The sequence below is a fragment of the Calliphora vicina genome, chromosome 5 (assembly GCF_958450345.1).
Source record: "Calliphora vicina chromosome 5, idCalVici1.1, whole genome shotgun sequence".
In the NCBI taxonomy this organism is placed as follows: Eukaryota; Metazoa; Arthropoda; class Insecta; order Diptera; family Calliphoridae; genus Calliphora; species Calliphora vicina.
Window position 1 is genome coordinate 77,607,887 of NC_088784.1, and position 20,736 is coordinate 77,628,622.

The window sequence follows — 20,736 nt, forward strand, 5'->3', positions numbered from 1 at the left end:
TGGAATATTAACTGAAATTTTATACAGATTGAATTTAAAATCAAAGAAAATTTTACATAAATAGTATGAATTGATTGTAATTAAAAAATAATTCTTAAACAGTATGATCTGTTTAATTTTTTTTTTTACTGCAGAAGAAGAATATGTCTAATAGCATTTTTCAATTTTCTGATTTTAGTATCATACAAAAATTTTTATTATAAATTTTTAGATAATGCGATTGAATTGGAATTAATTAAAAATTTATGTAAAAAAGGTAAACATTTCCATAAAATTTAACAATATTTGTGAACATGTTCTTATTCTGAATGAAAAAAGTTTGGAAAAAGTCGTGTTCGATTAATAATATGTATTAAAAAACCAATAAGCATTTTTACTGGAATTCAAGTTGATAGCAAGTGTAATTCAAGCCTTGAGTTATAGTCAAGCAATTGAATTACAGTTGTATTACACTTTATTTCAATAGCATTCTCCAGTAAAAAGGAAACATAAATTCAAGCCATATGTTTTTTGTTTGAAAAATATTTAATATTTCAAATATTTTTCAAGTATAAAACATGATTACATTTCTATTCAATTTCAATTATGAATTGTGATAGTAATATAATTTAATAAATAAACATTTAATAATTATATTATTAAATTGTTCAAGCTTGTGTTCTTTTCGCGATTTGTTTTCATTATTTAGCGATTTTTAATTTAAGATATAGCAACACTACTTTTGCGATAACACATGATGCAACAGCTGTTATTTGACACTGTTTGATCTTGCAAATGAATTGCAAGATCAAATAAAAAAATACCCAAAATGCAGGAAAATATTTGCTGTTTAGTGGTCACACATTGGTCACATTACAAGAATGTTTTCATATTGGCAAATAAATTTGTTTGACCAAATTCAGCTGTTTTCTTGTTTGCAGTGCAAAAATATATTGTGTTCAAACTAGAAACATAAAATATTTGACGCTTAAATAAAAGTACTGAAATTTCATAATTCTTTCAAATGTAAAGCAAAATCTGGTAATATTTTACTTTCTAGAAATGTCTTTTTTATTGATGAAAGAAATTAAAGTTGTTTTGCAGCTTTATTTGATAATTATTTAGAACAAATATTACCATAAATGTGACCACAAGTCAAATATATTTTCCCCTTTGTGTGTTTGATAGTATTTCGGTGTAGTTTGATTAAACAAATATGGCAAATAAATGTGTACAGTGTGAACACAAAATCAACCCATGAATTATTTGATGTAGTTTTGATCAAACACATGAAACATCTTGTGTCAAATAATTTGCGTAGTCTGACCCTACCTTTATTTGTGTTCTTTGGATGTAATCTTTTTCCCTTTGGTCGTCTTACAAATGTTCTCCCATCACTGCCTCTTAAATTGTATTTGGATTCGTCGGAAAAGAGGACAGTATTCCATTTCTGTATCGACCAGTTTAAATGATCCCTGGCAAATTGTAGACGATCAGAACGGTTCTTTTTAGAAATGAGTGGTTTTTTCACAGGACGATAGCAACCAAGACCAGCCTCATTTGCCCTGCGACTAACTGTTCGGGTACTTATTTCTAATTTTAGGCTATTAACAACCTCTCGAGGAGTTATTTTTGGGAATTTCTTGAACTCTCTCGCTATTAAATTATCTTGTCTAGAAGTAGTCTTACGAGGTCTTCCACCTAAATGCTGAGTTTTTACAGAACCGGTCTCACGAAATTTCTTTATAATTTTTGAAACTGCTGATTTATTTATTGAATATTTATCACAGATACTTTTTTGTTTTAAACCAGCTTTAAAATCGTTAATTATTTTATTTTTTAAGTCTGCACAAATCTTAACTTTAGCCATTTTCGTTAACTTTGAAAAAAAGCAATTATGCGAAAAACTTAAAAATAAAATAATATAAAATAACTGTAAACAGGATGCTTTTTACATCGTTCTTTTAAATATTATTTTCGTTTTACAAGTCTTTCTTGCTGAAGTTTAAAAGTTTCCATTGTTTTGTCAGTAGCGAAATAGTGAATATTTTTAATTTTGTTCCCTTTTTTCAGAATATAATTAATTATGTTGTTTGTTTTGCAGTTAAGTTATATAAATAAAACTATGCCTAGGTATTAAAATACTAAAAAAAAAAAATTTATTTAAAAAAATGTAGTTTTAATCATCAGTTTCAAAATTTATATTAAAATTTCGTGAAACAGATACTGTCAAAACCGGTAGTTATCAGTAATCAAAAATTGGAAATTAGTTAGCGGCTGGGCAAATGATTGCTAGTAGTGCACACCCATTCATCCAGAAATGGGCTTCACCGTAAAATGCCAGAACAGAACACCTATTTTATCATTTGCACGTGTTGTTGAACGTTTTATCAAACTGAATAAATGACAGCCAATTCCACAGATGTAGCTTCAATAATATGGTCGCTATCAACTGTCAAAAGTGGCTATTAAAAGACCTGTTCTATATACAAAACCTGTTTCTCCTTAAAAATTTCATATTGAATAAAATTTGTGCAAAATTTTAAATTGAATAAAAACTAAAAACAAGTAAGAAAGTATGATCGGTCAAGCCCGACCATATAATACCCTACACCAAGTAAATGAGTAAAAATATTTTTCTTTTAAAATATCAATAATTTATATTCGTGAGTGATTTTCGGAAGTGGGCCTTATATGGGAGCTATGACCAATTATGGACCGATCACCATAAAATTAGGTCGTGTGATTTATGTCTATATGAAAGTTATTTATGTTGAATTTTGTGTATATACCAACATTTTTAAGTGATTTAAGCACGTTGAAGTGATTTTCGGAAGCGGGTCTATATGGGAGCTATGACTAATTGTGGACCGATCGGACGGACATCGTTTAATCGACTCAGAAAGTGATTCTAAGTCGATCGGTATACTTTAAGGTGGGGGTTAGACCAATATTTTTGGGCGTTACACACATCTGCACAAACGCATAATACCCTCCCCACTATGGTGGTGTAGGGTATAAAAACTCCCTAATAAGTTTTTAGATATTTTGAATTTCTTTGAAAGGGTTTTATATAATTATATAGTTTTATTTTTTAGGTTCATAAAATTTAGCATATATTTGTTTTTAATAAAATTTCTAGTCCGGAAACAATTCAGCAAATTAGTGTTAAAATTCTACGGTTATAACGTCTTTCACCACAGTACCCAGACCAAGTGCTGATAATAAAATTCCAACCAAACCTTTATCGTTAACATTAACGCCCAAAGAAGCCAATAAATTGCCAAGCAGACCAACAGGTCGCTCTTTTTCAATAGTAACTGAACCCTTAGGGGATTTACTTTCAGCTGTGAAATATACCTGTTAGGGGAAACAATATTTTTACAATTGTGTACTTAATTTAAAAAATAAAATCTTACCAAGAAAGTATCACGCTTTTTACCAATTTTAGCCAATCTCTCTACAACATCCGTGGTGGAAAGTGGCTCAAATGTTGTCTTGACAATTTCCAAATTTTTGCCCTTAATGTAGTTGCGGCATCTGGCCAGTTCTTTGGGAGCATTACCTTCTGTAGAAACAAAACGGATTTTATCATCAACCACCAGAATCACACATGTACTGGATTTTTGCACCAACACCACATCATTGATATCCTTGACTGAAATAATTCAAAATTAATTACGAAATATGTTTAAATTTGTATACTACAAAAGCTATATACTATATCTGGTATCGTAATTGTAGCCGTAGTCATTTGCACTAACAGCCATAATAATGGCAATAATGGTGATAAATTTCAAAAATTCCATGTTTTTTACGGATGTTTTCTGATGGTTAAAAGAAAGTTTAAAGGAAAACTATACAATAATTTGGTTGATTATTAAAGCTATTTATAGTCAAGAGAAGTCTGAAATTTTCAAAGCAAAGTAATCAAGTAAAATTTAGGCACGTTTTTAATTAACGATTTTTTTTAAATCACGTTTTGTTTTAATTTTATGGCTTTAAATAATTAAAGGTAAATACTGATAAATTAAAATAAATATTATTATTTAAGGAGTTGTAAATTATAATAAACACAGAAAAAACTAAAAAGTAAATTCGATTACGAAAATCGCGTTTTCAATTACTATTTTTTATTGAATTAAATTACCATTGTTTATTGAAAAATAGAAAATAACACGTGTAATATAATGCAATACTTTAATATTTGATTATGATTATCGATTAATATTTTAATCAAAAATTGCAAATACTTGATTGAATAGGAACATTTTAAATCATTGGGTATTTTTATTCCGACTATCAATACGTTAGCAACTAGTCCAGGAGGCCATTTATTTTTCGTCCGATTCTAAAATTTATTTGATAAAATAATTTTTTGGGAAACATAACATTTGTTTAATATAATAAATTTTCCAGGATTAAAGCCACACTAATAGGCCTTGAAAATCGATTACCGACCAAATTTTCACACTACGCCAAAGTCTTCGAAGCCATGTCGGAGTTTGGTATAATTACAAAGTCGATACGATTATGCAGAAACAAAATGAATAGTTAAAATTGGAAAAAAAAACTCTCAGAACCATTTAATACCAAACGAGGATTCAGACAAGATGATAGACTTTTGTGTGACCTTTTTAACATACTGTTGGAAAAAGTATTGAGCGATGTTGCGATTTAACAATTTAAAAATTACCATTTTCGAATAACGAATAATTCGAATAATTTTATGTAGAATAATCGAATAAAACGAATAAATGTACATATTGTTACGTTTTAAACTTTTCAAAATGCTGGTTTATTTCCTTTAAATAAACCGGATACTTCTGATTGCAAGCCAGAAAAAAAGCCGTTTAGTAGTTTAAAAATTGTAACAACTCTTTATTTATTCAAAATGTACAACAACTACAGAATTAAATAGCCACTCAATGTTTTTTATTCACGTTGCAAATTCGCAGAAATACAGACACAATTTATAATGTACACGAATTTACTTGAAAAAAAACACAACACTTTAAGGCACTCAGTTGATGTTTATTCGAAAAGCGTCTCTGATAAACTCACTCACGACTGCAACCTCTGCCACTATTTATAACACTGTCATCTGCACTCTAGATTTTTCTTTAACTGTCAAAATTCGAATATTCTAGATCTTACTAATACATACGCCATCTGTGGTGTACTTTCTACAATGTTCTTTAACTGAATATTCGAATTCGAATACAGCGTTGCCAACTTACGATCAAATCAACTGAAAGCTTTTATTTAATAATGACCACAGATATGTTACAGTTTGCTATTAAATACTTTTAAATCAGCCGTTAAAATCGTTATATTTGAATTCAAGTACAATTTCGTAACAATATATATTTAAATTCATTAAATTGCTTAAAATTTTTCATAATTCCAAATTTAAATAAGTAATAATGACTTACAAAAATCGTATTGTTTCTGAAATTCCACAAATAACTAAAGATAAAGGGAGTCTTTCGATCACTGTAGATGAGTGGTCCGATAGCTCCTTCTATAAATATATATTGTTACGAAATTGTACTTGAATTCAAATATAACGATTTTAACGGCTGATTTAAAAGTAGCCTAATGCTTTCAAATAACAGTGCTGTAATAGTAAATCTGTGGGCATTATTAACATTGAATAAAAGCATTCAATTGACCATTGATCGTAAGTTGACAACGCTGTTTGCTGCGACCGTATATTCGAATTCGAATATGCAGTTAAAGAACATTGTAGAAAGTACACCACAGATGGCGTATGTATTAGAAAGCTCTAGACAGTTAAAGAGCAATCTAGAGTGCAGATGGCAGTGTTATAAATAGTGGCAGAGGTTGCAGTCGTTAGTGAGTTTATCAGAGACGCTTTTCGAATAAACATCAACTGAGTGTCTTAAAGTGTGATGTATTTTTCAAGTGAATTCGTATACATTATAAAGTGTGTCTGTATTAGGTACAAATTATTTTTTGACAATAAAATATTTTCTGATATAGAGGTTATATTATTATGGACTGGTCCTCACAAGAGTTGGTAGACAGATTAATTTTCATATACAACTTGTTTATTAAATTTTAGCACTATATTAATTATTATAAGACAATTATGAATGTTAAAGTCATTTTCTGAAGGGGACCATGTATTGGCACTAGGGACAAATGTAGCCCGGTTTCCGAAATAAATAAATATGAAAAACTTTATATATATTTTAATTCAATGCATTAGTTTTTGCTTGTTTATATTTCTACTTAGTGTATTAACGAAATAAATAGTTTTTATTGTTGAACTTGATGTTTTTTGGCATTTAATTAAAATCCCGAAGTCCCGAAAAATCCCGGGATCCCGAAAAATCCCGGGGTCACGAAAAATCCTGGGATCCCGGGATTTACATTTCTAAAATCCCGAATCCCGGGATTTGTAAAACCCAGTCCCGTTTGGCATCCCTAGTCTGTATTTCTGCGAATTTATAAACGTGTATAAAAAACATTGAGTGACTATTTAATTCTGTTGTTGTACATTTTAAATAAATAAAGAGTTGTTACAATTTTCAAACTACTAAACGGCTTTAATTGCAATCAAAAGTATCCGGTTTATTTAAAGGAAATAAACCAACGTTTTGAAAAGGTTAAAACGTAACAATATGTATAAATATTACTGCAAGAAGTTACAATTCTAAAAACAAGTATTTCAAAATGTTTAATTTAGGACTTGAACCAACGGAATAAAATATTTGTTATTTAGTAAAAAAAAGGCTGAATAATTTTAGAATTGATTTCGAAACAGAAATTTTAGGATCTGACGGGGCGGCCGTGTGTGAATCGCAATTATTAATCAATATATTAACTTAGATTATAGTGGTGTTGAAAGTGATGGTGTATGTGATTTTGAAACGGTCGTCGGAAGCGATATTGAGGATGACATTTTATAATGATTACCTTGAAATAGATGAATGCCATGATCTTAAAATATATATATAAGTGATGTTTGTGTAATTCCGTAAGACCACTTGATTAAGCAAAGATATGGCAACGTTGATAGAGCTTGAGGGTATAATACAATTCGTTATAAATAATTTAGAAAAAGTGAATGATTCATTTCCTAAAGAATTAGTAACTAATTTTAAAATTCGAATTCATGAACGATATAAAAAAGTTCTTAATGCATTTAAATTGTACTTGAACATGATACTGAAATGTCCAACTAGCATAGCTCCAAAACGGAAACTAAAACGTGTGCTAGTCAATTGTTTTGCAGATTGTTGGGAAGGGAATCTGATTTCTGAAGGACTTTGTTAAAAATGTTAAAAACCCACATCAAAACCTCATTCTTTACTTTTTAAAAAAAATCTAAATCAATCGAATAATTCGATTAATTTTAAACGTGTGATCGAATTATTATAACAAGTTAAAATCTCTTATTCGAATTATTCGTTTTATTCGAACAAGAGAAAAATCGAATAATTTGAATACCCTAGTATTTACACCAGAAACTATATGATTCTCGCATATGCAGGCTACATCTATGTTATTGGTCGAACATTGCGAGAGGTTACTGCAGTATTTACAAGAAAGCGAAAGTAATTAGCGAAAGTGGGTCTGGCAGTGAATGAAGATAAGACAAAGTTAATGGTTTCGACAAGCAGATAATCCATGAGACTGGGCCAATATGTGAATTTTGGTGAGGTAATGGAAGAATTTATATACCTCGGTAACGCCATACATGTTTGGAGATAAAGCGAAGAATAATACTAGCAAATTCTTTGGACTTAGCAAGCAATTTAGAAACGGAGACCTTTCTCGAAAGACAAAATTCAAGCTCTACAAAATGCTATTATATAGTGCAGAAGCATGGGCACTTGAACAGGCAGATGAAGCTGTCATTGGGGTCTTTAATAGGAAAATATTCCGAAAGATATATGGACCTGTCTGCGATCATGGAGAATATCGGCAACGTATGAACCATGAAGTATATGATGACGTGAACATTGTGAAACGTATCAAACTCAAACAGCGTAAAATTCTTTTTTTCTTGGACCAGCACTCAGGGGATGACCCCTAATCATGCAAAGCATTGTGTTGGAACTAGAAAAATAGGTTTGGGAGCGAGAATAGAGGGAGTAGTGTTTGTGGACAGTTGATTTAAATTTTTCTATATTGAAAGTGACAGGAAAGACTTCAGGAGGAAGATTATTCCACATACGGACAGTACGGCTAATTTTTTCCTATAATGTGTTGTGCGATCCAATGTCTAGTCGACAACGAATTGATGTGCCCTTACCGAAGCGCGTTTATTGCGTAAAAAACTACGGGTTTCGGGAACAAGTTCCCTAATTTCAGCAGATCACATACCATTGTAGTATCGGTAGAACACAAGCCACATGGCGACGATGTTCCAGTGAGTCAATAGAGCTGGATACCCTACTGTCACCGATATGCATCTCGGTCCTCTCATGTACGCGGTCAAGTAACTCCAAAATAGATTTCAAAGCACTGACCCACACATGAGAGTTGTATTCCATTTTAGGTGGGATATAAGTGGTGTAAATAGTAAGGAGATCAGAAGGAGTGAAGTATTTCTTACAACGTTTTAGAAAACCAAGGCACTTGAATGCTTCTTTCGATAATCGAAAAATGTGTTTTGTCCAGCGGACATCGCACTGAATACTCATGTCTAGAACATCAAGAGCTTCCTTAATATTTACACCACCCATAAAAACAGATGGAGAAACATGATATGTTGCGCGTTTGTGTGTTAACAACCCCATTCAGAGATTGTCACAAGATCTTGGTTATGCGTATCATTCATGTTTTGCCTCATTGCCTCAATCTTCGACAGGCTTGGTCTATAATTGAATGCATATGAATGGCAAATGTTGCTGTCATCTGCAAAAGAGTAGATAGGTTAGGTTAGGTTCCATGGGTACCCACTCTTCAAGCAGCTCACTTGGGTCCATTAAGAAAACTGATCCCATTGTGATACCCAAGGGGTAAACGTCTGTGTATTAATTATACGTCCATCGTTTCCAGGCTAAACCAACCAGATTCTCTGATGAAAGAGTAGTTTCGTCTAAGACTCAATCCTGATAGCTCATCTATATGATAAGAATGGTAATCCAAGAGTAGATAGTGTAAGTAAGAAATAGAGTAGGAGAAAGGACGGAGCCTTGCGGTGCCCCTGAATTGATCTTGAGCTCGTTTGATGAAATTCCATCTATAACTACTCGTATAGTGTGAGCTCTGAGAAAGCTCGATATAAATCGAGAGAAGTTATTACCGACACCAAAAGCAATATTTTTTGCTAAAAGCGCACCATGTCATACTCTATCAAACGCTTTAGAAATATCTAGAGCCTGCACTTTACTTTCGTCTGAACGGCTAGCAAGTCTCCCGTAGAGCGTCCTCTACGAAAGTCATACTGCCGGTCGCTGAGTAAATTGTTGGACTCTAAATATTTCACAAGATGGTAGTTAACCAGACTCTCTATAACTTTGGGCTATATTTTCAGGGTTGTAAGCCTCTCCATTTTTAGGAATTGGCGTTACATTAGCAACCTTCCAAAATACAGGAAATTTGCCGACACGGAAAAGGTTAGCTAATGGACGAGCTAGCATCGAAGCCCAGGCCCAGAAGACTTATTTATGTTGAGATCCGCTAAAACCCTTTTAACTGCGCGAGCACGAAAGAATATATCCGGCTTAGTATCTGATAATGCGTAAAATTATAAGGTCAGTGTATATTATTAAAATAAAACTCAGTCGCAAAGTAAGTCTGGGTTAATTAACAACTCGCACGTCATTGTCATTATTTTTTTAAGGGCAATCGGGCTCGTTTTCGTTTGTTTGTCTTCGACAATTTTTAATATCGCTATGGGACATGTGTGATTTAAAGCTTTCGAGCATTGTTGGTCTCCAAGGCATCAATTGTTACTGGCTTATCAGCATAAACCAGTGACTTCACGTGGCCCCAACGGAAATAATCGAGAGGTGTTAAATCGCAAGACCTTGGAGGCCAATTGATAGGTAAATTTATCGAAATTAAGTTATCGTCAAATTTTGATTTCAATAAATCGATGGTTGCGGTCGCTTATGGCACGTATCGCCATTCTGTTGAAACCGGATCAATATCATCCATATTATCAAACAAAAAATCATTGAACATGGTGCGATCTCCATTGACCGTAACGCGATCATTGACATGATGATTTGCCAGAGTATACTGATCATAAATGTCAAAAGGTTAGCGCAGAAAGTTCGTTGGACAGTTATCCTTACTTACGTAAGTTCTACTTGGCTTAAAAACACTCTGTATATATAGAATGTGATATCCTAAAATCAGAAGAAAACTATCTGACAGCAAATCCGGACGGAAGTTATCTATTTTCGATTAAGAAGCAGAAAGTCTCTTTGTCATTGACAGGCTTATACAATAATATTTAATTTATTGTGATCTATACCTGACAGCAGTTTTTTTTACATTCTTCGATACATTACTCTTCTTCAAGAATTTTTATTATTTTATTATTTCCCAATAACTATTTAGTTATTTATTTAATTTTTTGTCAATAAAATCGTTAATTATTAAATCAATCCATTAATGTTGGTATGTGCAGCTAATAAACAGATTTTTAAGGGAGCAGTCAGACAGTCAGTCACATATCACGATCTAAACAATGGTTGTTGGATGATGCATTATTTAATCAAGTCTTTGCACACAAACGTGTGCCTACTGCAAAGTACATATTTTATAATGGGTACTAGTAACCGGTACTTGTTTGTAAATCAGTTTTGAAAATAATATTAAAAAAATACTAATATTGTTATTTACGCCTTTTGAATATTTTAAAAATTATTATTTAAGGTGTATGTGACATTGTTTAACTCTTTGGGGGAAATTAGATATTTTAATAAGTTCAATGGATAATTATACTCTTCGCCATGAGTGGCAAGGGTATATATAAGTTTGTCATTCCGTTTGTAATTTCTACATTTTTCATTTGCGACCCCACAAAGTATATATGTAGATATAGCCATGTCCGTCTGTCCGTCTGTATGTTGAAATCGACTTTCCGTAGCCCCCAAATAACTGACATGATTCATGCATCAATATATATCGGGAATTCTTCCGGCTCGGTTGCTATTTAAAATCTACAAAATCGGTCCACAAATGGCTGAGATATAAGGAAAAAACCGGGACAACCTCGATTTTTGCCCTATTTTTTATCTATATCTGGATTACTAAGTCATTAACATAGACAATATGGATATCTAATGATAGATATTTCAAAGTCCACTGCAACGATGTATATAAGGTATATAGTAAGTTGGACCTACAATAGGTCAAAATCGGGAAAAATATTTTTTAACTCGAATTTTTTTTCACCAAAAAATTATTTTTTCCATAAATTCTATTTCCAAAATTTTTTTTTTTAAAAATTAAAAAAAAAATTTTAAATTAAAAAAAAAATTTTAAAAAATTTGGAAAAACGTTTTTAAAAAAAAATTTAAAAACAATTCGAAAAAAAATTTTTAAAAATTTATTTAAAAAAATTTTAATTTTGTTTAAATAACTGCTCAAACAGTATTCCGTGAGTAAGAGAGCTATATTCGGCTGTGCCGAATCTTATATACCCTTCACCAAATTGTACTTTAAAATATTTTTTTATACCCTTCACCTTCGTGAGAAGGGTATATATAAGTTTGTCATTCCGTTTGTAATTTCTACATATTTCATTTCCGACCCTATAAAGTATATATATTCTTCCTTATAGATAGCGGAGTCGATTAAGCCATGTCCGTCTGTCTGTCTGTTGAAATCAATTTTCTGAAGACCTCAGATATCTTCGGGATCCAAATCTTCAATAATTCTGTCAGACATGCTTTCGAGAAGTTTGCTATTTAAAATCAGCAAAATCGGTCCATAAATAACGGAGATATGAGCAGAAAACCGGAACAACCTCTATTTTTGATCTATATCTGGATTACTAAGTCATTAATATAGACAATATGGATATCTAATGATAGATATTTCAAAGTGCATTGCAACGATGTATATAAGGCTATAGTAAGTTGGACCTACAATGGGTCAAAATCGGGAAAAATATTTTTTAACCCGAATTTTTTTTTCATCAAAAATTTTTTTTGTCATAAATTTTTTTTCCAAAAAAAAAAAAATAAAAACTAAAAAAAAAATTGGAAAAAACTTTTTTTTTAAAAAATTAAAAAACAATTTAAAAAAAATTTTGAAAAACAATTAAAAACAATTAAATTTTGTTTGCCTAAAAATATTTAAAAAAATTTATTTTAAAGTATAATTTGGTGAAGGGTATATAAGATTCGGCACAGCCGAATATAGCTCTCTTACTTGTTTTTAATATTTTTATTTAAACAAAATTAAAATTTTTTAAAATTTTTTTTTCGAATTGTTTTTAATTTTTTTTTTAAAGTTTTTCCAAATTTTTTTAATTTTAATTTTTTAAAAAAAAATTTAAATTTTTAATATTTTAAAGCATATCTGGCTTGTTATTGAAAATGGGCAATATTGGTCCATGATATCACTTAGCCCCCATACAAATGTCCCCACGGCATAAATATGTTGATTATCCGAAAATCCTGATAAAATATTGCACAAATTAGTTCTAAGTACTCTGAAATTATACTGTAAAGTAGGTAAAATTCGAGCAACATTTGTCCCTAGTCCCCCCTCAGAAAATGAGTTCAACATTCATAATTGTCTCATAATAATTAAAATCGTGATAACCTAATATGAACCTAAACCAACTTTTGTGAGAATCTGTCCATAATTGACTTTATTCTTTAACAAGCACAATTAATAGAATAGAAAATGTTGCACTCTTCTAGACTAAAGAAAATAGTTTATCATTGTCCCTAAAATATCATGCCAGATCGATTGGAATTTTCATAAATTTTATTAATAATTTCAATCAGACCGAAATTGCCGTTATTCTCAAAATGACGTATCCAAAGTTATCCAAAATTTCGATTACGCAAAAATACCGATTTACCGAAAACTAACGGTAACATAAAACGTAACGGTAACCTTGTAATTCATTTTACAAAATTTTGTGAAATATTAATTATTTTAAACTTAACCCCCCAAAGGGTTAAGTTTTCAACAATATATCAACTGATTTAACATTAATGCAATTAGTTGATACACAAGAAAACTATTTAAATTATTATTATGAGCGTTTTTTTCAACGAGGGAGGAAGATCTAAATGCATACAAATAGTTGACAAGTACGTTGTATAAAAAAAAAATGTTAATGTTAAATTTATACAAAAATATACGCAGATACGAATAGATTTTTATGAATGAATGATTAGCTATGCAAGAACACACCTCAATTTTCAGATGCAGGTGTTAAGATTAACAATAACATCAACCAGTCAACCGACTGACAGACGACAGGCAGTTAAAAGATTACGACGGAATCTGTACGTAATAAGAAAATGTAAACTGTTGAATTACATAGATACTTGGAAAAATGCATACTAAAAGTGTTAGTAATAGAATTTAATAAGCGTGTAATAATGAAGGAGTCAAATAGTTAAGTGTTTGTATTAATTATATTAAGATAGAGTTGTTTTGCACCTCAATATATTCATTCATTAGTAGGTGTCGTTAATTTCCCTTTTGTGGTGTTGTAATAATCCACAGAAAATAAGAACTATAAAGTTTATTTACAAAAGATAACCCACCAATTTGGTATTATTCATATTTATTGTGCAGCTTATATACACTTTGTATGCATTACAATTCTCAATTAGTTTATGTGAATTTAAATATATAACCATAAGAAATAGAAATGTGAAAATTCTCTCGACACAGACCTAACTTAACCGTCTGACCCGCAAGAGAGCCTCCAGACATGCATTACAAAACACCAATTATCTCAAAAAGTAATTACAATTTTTATACCCTTCATCTTCGTGAGAAGGGTATATATAAGTTTGTCATTCCGTTTGTAATTTCCTTAATATAACTTTCCCACCCTATAAAGTATATATATTCTGGATTCTTATAGATAGTGGAGTCGATTAAGCCATGTCCGTCTGTCTGTCTGTTGAAATCAACTTTCCGAAGCCCCCAAGTAACTTACATACACGGTTCATACATCAATATCTCGGGAATTCTTCAGGCTCGGATTTTTGACCTATATCTGGATTACTAAGTCATTAATATAGACAATATGTATATCTAATGTACATATTTCAAAGACCTTTCCAACGACGTATGTAAGACCAAAGTAAGTTGGACCTACAATGGGTCAAAATCAGAAAAAATATTTTTTAACCCCAATTTTTTTTTCACCAAAAGTTTTTGTTTTGCAATTATTAAAAAAAAAATTTAAATTTAAAAAAAAAAAAATTTTAAATTTTAAAAAAACAATTCGAAAATTTTTTTTCCAAAAAATTAAAAAAACAATTTGGAAAAAAAAATTTTTGTTTACCTAAAAATATTTAAAATTTTTATTTTGAAGTATAATTTGGTGAAGGGTATATAAGATTAGGCTCAGCCGAATATAGCTTTCTTACTTGTTTTTTTTGTAATTTAACTGTTTATACCCTACACCACCATAGTGGGGAGGGTATTATGCGTTTGTGCAGATGTTTGTAACCGATCGACTTAGAATCACTTTCTGAGTCGATTAAGCGATGTCCGTCCGTCCGTCCGTCCGTCCGTCTGGTCGGCTGGCTGGCTGTCCATGTAAACCTTGTGCGCAGAGTAAAGGTCGCAATTTTGAAGATATTTCGATGAAATTTGATACATATTATTTTTTCGGGTCAAGGACCAAGCCTATTGAAACTGGCTGAAATCGGTCCATTATTTCACCTAGCCCCCATACAAATGTCCTCCCGAAATTGGACTTTATCGGTCATAAATGTTTAATTTATACATATATGTATCTCCACAAATTCCGCTCCAAATAAGTTTTATATACACAAAATTCATGTCACCAAATTTTGTTACGATCGGTCCATAATTAGTCATAGCTCCCATATAGACCCGCTTCCGAAAATCACTTTAACGTGCATAAATCGCTTAAAAATGTTGGTAAACACACAAAATTCAACATAGTCAACTTTAATATAGACATAAATCACACGACCTAATTTCATGGTGATCGGTCTATAATTGGTCATAGCCCCCATATAAGGCCCACTTCCGAAAATCACTCAAAAATATAAATTAATGAAATTTTATGGTCGGGCTTGACCGACCATACTTTCTAACTTGTTTTGTTTTGTCAGCTGTTTTGTAAATTATGCCATAATTTTAGCACGTGAAATTTGTGTAATTTTTTTTTTTTAATTAAAGTTTTTTAAATCAAAATTTACTGTTTTTTACACATAAACTGGTAACAATGCCCTGAGGCACTCTTCACCTTTTTGCACCTGGTTCCTAAACTTAATTTGCAAATGAGTTTCTGATGGCTGTTCTGAGTTTATTGGGTCATAATTACCCTAAAAAAATTATTATACAACTTTTTTTAGCTTTTTAAAGTTTACGGGTTAGAGGGTTAACAATAAATTAACCCTTTCCCTGTCCTGTACATCACATATGATTCACAGCAAGTTTCTTTCATACGTCCGTGCATCACATATGATTCACAAATTATACTATTTTTTAATTAACAAAAAAAAAACTTTGGACGTACGTATGGGGACAGGCTGAGGGTTAATATATTTGTGTTAATTGACACTTGTGATGAAAATTCAGTTCTTAATCGAGAATCCAGAAGATGCGTGATAGACTGAAAAAAATGGGAAATATGTCTGTGATCTAATGTTATACAATGACCGAAGTTACTACTGAGACTGAAAAGAAATATATTTATTGCCAGCTCAACACGTTTTACGATTCATTGGGATACGAAATGACATTGTTGAACAATCTAAAAATTTCTGTGGTCTTGTCATCGGTGGTACATTATTCGAGCATGGTATCGGTTGCGGTTTCGGCAGGGACAACCATTTAGTGGTACCAAAAATGCGTCTTTGTACAGCTGCTATCCAGACTCCAATACTAGCAGACCAGAATACAGGCAAATCCCGGTATAACGAACGATATGTTGTCAGGCCCATTCGTAAAATCGAAAAATTCGTTATATCGAGATTTATTTTTTGAATAAGTTTTAGGCGGTGTGACATAAGCTTGACTTGGGGCATTACCAAGGATTAATAAATCCTTCATTAAAAGGGATTTCGGTTTTAAAATTGATCCTACCATTAAAAATATCCATTATTTCAATGAAGAAAGTCAACAACAACACTTTTTTACGAAAAGATCGACGTGTATTTGCCCTTCAAAGAAAAGAAATCTTCTTTATTCCACATTCATTAGAGTAAACCAAAATTGTTAGTCTATATTTCGATAACTTTCTTTCTGGAGCATTAGTTTCTCTAGAGTGAACAAACATTTTACGTTGTATCATTTTCCAAAAGATATCAGTTTTATTCGCTTTGAGAATAACATCTTTAAAAAGTCTTACACCGTATTTTTTTGAATACAGATAACACTTGCATGAAATGAAATCCACTATTATAAAGCAATTGTTTTAACTGGAATGTGTTCTTATCTCTGGTCGACTAATTATCAATTAAGTTCCTTTTATACAAGGGTATACACTGATGTGTATAGATCGATTGATTATTTGAGCCATTCTTGATTGCTTGATATAATTGTCAATGTTGAAAATTTTATCGTTCGTTTGATTTTGATTTATTTTTCTCAACATTCATTATATCGAGTACAAAATTATTGAAACGTTCGTTATATAAGGTAGTTAATGTTAAAAATATAGTTGTACGTTTTATCGGATTTTCGTTAAAGTGAGATTCGTTACACCGGGATTTGCCTGTACTATCATCTAAATTCGATTTGGTGGAAATAAAGATCTCCCTGGGAAGCAGAATTTTAAAACTCAGATTGCAAATATTCCTCACTCCAACAATTCGAATTCCAAATATTCTCTACTGGATAATAAGCTCAATTTTAAGGTATTACATAAAATTCAAAAAACTCTTTGTTCCGCCTCTTGGTGTATATAATAATGGACGTGGAAAATATATGCTTTAAATGAGAAAACTCGGTTTAGAAGAGAGTGCGTAAGTAAAGGCGCTGATATAGCCCAATATTTGCTATTAATAAAGCAGCAGTTCGGAAGGATAAACGTAGATTGTGACTGCAGAATCCTACACAAGTTTAGGTTCCATGGGCAGCCATTCGTCAAGCAGCTCACTTGGGTCCATTTAAAACTGATCCCATTGTGATACCCAAGAAGTAAACAGCAGGGTATTTATAATACGTCAGTTGTCTCCAAGGTGAAGCAACCAGATGCAATGTTGAATCTAAGACGAATCCACTCCTGCATCTGCTTAGCACATCTAAACACGATAGGAATGGAGTTCCGAGGATACGTTCCCTCAAGTTTGTCAGAGCCGGGCATTGGCAAAATAGCTGGGACACAGTCTCATCCTCTTCTTCATTTCGACAGCTTCTACAGTAATCGTTGTACCGTAGGTCCAGTCTTCTAGCATGTGTTCAATTATACAGAGTCCTGTAATAAAGAAAACAATTAGCCTTACAAGATTACTAAGAAACTAGTGAAAAAAATATTGGCCAAATGCTCGCCACGGCTTCGGTGGCATACCGATGGTCCATATTTTCAATGATTCTGATACATAATTGAGGTTCAATGTTGTTAATGTGCTGAATTATCTCATCCTTTAGCTCTTGACTTAGTGACGCACACTTTTTCCTTTAAATATCCCCAAAGAAAGATGTCCAACGGTGTCAAATCACATAATCGTGGCGGCCAATTAACATCGCCATGAAGTGATATAACACAGCCATTGAATTTCTCACGCAAAAGAGCAATTCAATTCTTTCTCAGTACAGATTGGGCTAAGACAAGGATGCATTTTATCTCCCATCTTGGTTTTAATCGTTATGTCTAAGGTTTTGAAAGAACGATATACCCAGAAGAGGTATTAAATGGAAGATTCCCGCCGAATAAAATTTTCATCGAAAATTTATCAAATTCGCTCAGGAGGCGTGGCATTAACATTGTTAAACTACTGACAAAAGACTATTTAAAGGAATGCCATAATTGGAGAAGCATATGCGATTTTTCTGATATTGCTCAAGGATCAAGGACCAACTTGAGCCCAAAATATGCTAAGTACAAGCTGGTTTTCGCAGTGAGCCACTCGAAAGGTTCAATTAAGGGAAATTATTGTAACGTCATCTAGTTTACACAATAAAAACTACCCGACAGATTAGGGTAAGACGAGGTTGTATTTTATCTCCCATATTGTTTTTAATCGGGACGTGTAAGGTTTCGAATGGACGATTATTAGTATTAAACGGAAGACTGTATTATCTCGGGCCACATCTCAAATCAGTTTTTTTAATTTCTGAGTCTACTGGTCTTCTTGAACATACCCGAAACCCAAGATACTTAGAGCAGCTCATTTAATTCTTTCAAATTACCCTGGCCACGAAGTGGTTAACAAATTCTGATATTTAGGAAGTTTGTTAGTGAACTAGATTTGTAAAGATAGAAAGCCACGAAGTGTTTAACAAATTCTCATATTTCAGAAGTTCGTTAAATAACTAGATTTGTAAAGATAGTACTTAAACTTTATCTTTAAATTTAAATAAAATAAAGTGTGTGTGAGATATCGACATATTTTATTCGTTGCAAGGCCTATCGATGCCATTATATATGGAAGATAAAATCGTGCAAATGTCCGCCGCAGTTTCTCTGGATGCCGCTTATCCAAAATGTCCAATTTTCCAAGACTCTAGCGCATAATTCAGACTAAATTTGAACGATGGCATGGGATATGTTGTCTTTAAGGACCGTTGTGGTTTGTGGCTTATTCCAAAAGTACTGCGACTTAAGCAAACCCTACAAGAAAACGATTTACGGTGTCAAATCTCGGTGGCCAGATAACATCACTTCCCCGTGACATGACCATGCCCTCAAATCGCTCGTGCAGAATGTTCAATGTTGCATGAGCTGTTGATGTCCATATTATCCAAATCAGGCCTAAAAAGTAGGTAATCATCGACCTATAGCACTCGCCACTGACTGTGATGGCCTGGACAACGTCTTACTCAAAGATATATTTACCGATAATGCCGCCAGCCCAAAATCCCTACCAAACAGTGACTTTTTCGGAATGTATTAGATGCTTTTTCGTAATCATATGGATTGGTATAGTCCCAAATCCGACAATTTGGTTTTTTGATTTACACATTCATCCAGAAAAGGGCATCATCGCTGAAGATGATTTTTTAATGAAAATTAGGGTCAGATAATTTTACCATTTGCACGTATTGTTGAACGCTTATCCGTCCATAGTGATATGGCAAATGAAACTGAATAAATGACAGCCAATTCGACAGATGTAGCTTCAACAATATGGCCGCTATCAACTGTCACAGTTCGGAAGTCCCTATTGGAAGACCCATGTTGATAATTTTGGCATTTTCGCAAATAAAACAATGTCGAGATTTGTACAAAAATTAAATTTCAGATGCGCACAAGTAATTCTAGGAAAGGACGGTAAAACTTTGTAAGTGCCTTAAAAGTGTTGTTAATCTCTGCTTTTGACAGCCAAGAACCACTGTAAATTAAGAATTAAGCAACATTAATTCCATTAGCGGTCTGTGCTAAAAATAAATGACAAATAAAAACTTCTTTCTGGCAAACAACTGTCATATCAAATATTCACAAATATTATTTTTTTGCGGAAATAATCTTGACAATGTGCAAAATAAAAAAAGCATGTCTTAAGAATTTCACATATTTGTACCTACCTACATTATTTCATTAGTTCTTTAGTATTGACTTAAAGTCAGTGCAAACATGCGTAAATTTGTCTCATTTAAATGAAGAATAAATTTCATTGTTTGCTTCTTCATTTCAATTCACATCTCACATTCAAATTTTGCATTTGGAAAATGTGTTAAATTCATACGTAAATATACATCCACCATTCAGTATTCAGTTTATAAATATGTGATAATAAAAATTTATTAACAAAATATTTGAGTTTGTCATAATTCTCGTAAATATTTATTAATAGCCTGTCTCCATACCAGAATTTTTGTGGTTAAAAGAAGGTATTTTAAGAATTTATTTTTAAGTGTTGACTTTAAATAAATTTATTGGGTATTTAGTGTAAGTTGAGGCGATTTATTTTTTGACATGAAAGCAGGTAAATTATGTTTAATAATAATAAATTATGTATTTTGTTAAGGAAATTTAAATATAAGAATTATAATTATAAGAGAAGAGTGATAGTTTGTTCTTTAATAAAAAAAACTTTTTTAATATCTTTTTATAATTTCATGATTTCATGGGTATTTTACTTTCTTTTAAAGAATACTATCACTTTAACATTCATTTGCATTTCCAAAACCAAAAAAACCTTTAAAAGTACATTTACCTATCACTATCAACATTAACTAAAAAACATACTCATTTTTGTTTAAATAGTTGTTTAAATTATTTAAACTAAAAGAAAACAAAACAAAAGTTCAAGCAAAAAACAAAAATAATTGACAAATTATGTGTCATTTGCCATAAAGATGACAAGTTCAAGTTTAAACTACGATAATACAAATTACCGCCAAGTTTAAACTACGACAATATAAACATAAAGAAACAACAAGAGCAGAAACTAGAAAAAAATCTCAAAACAAAATTTTACA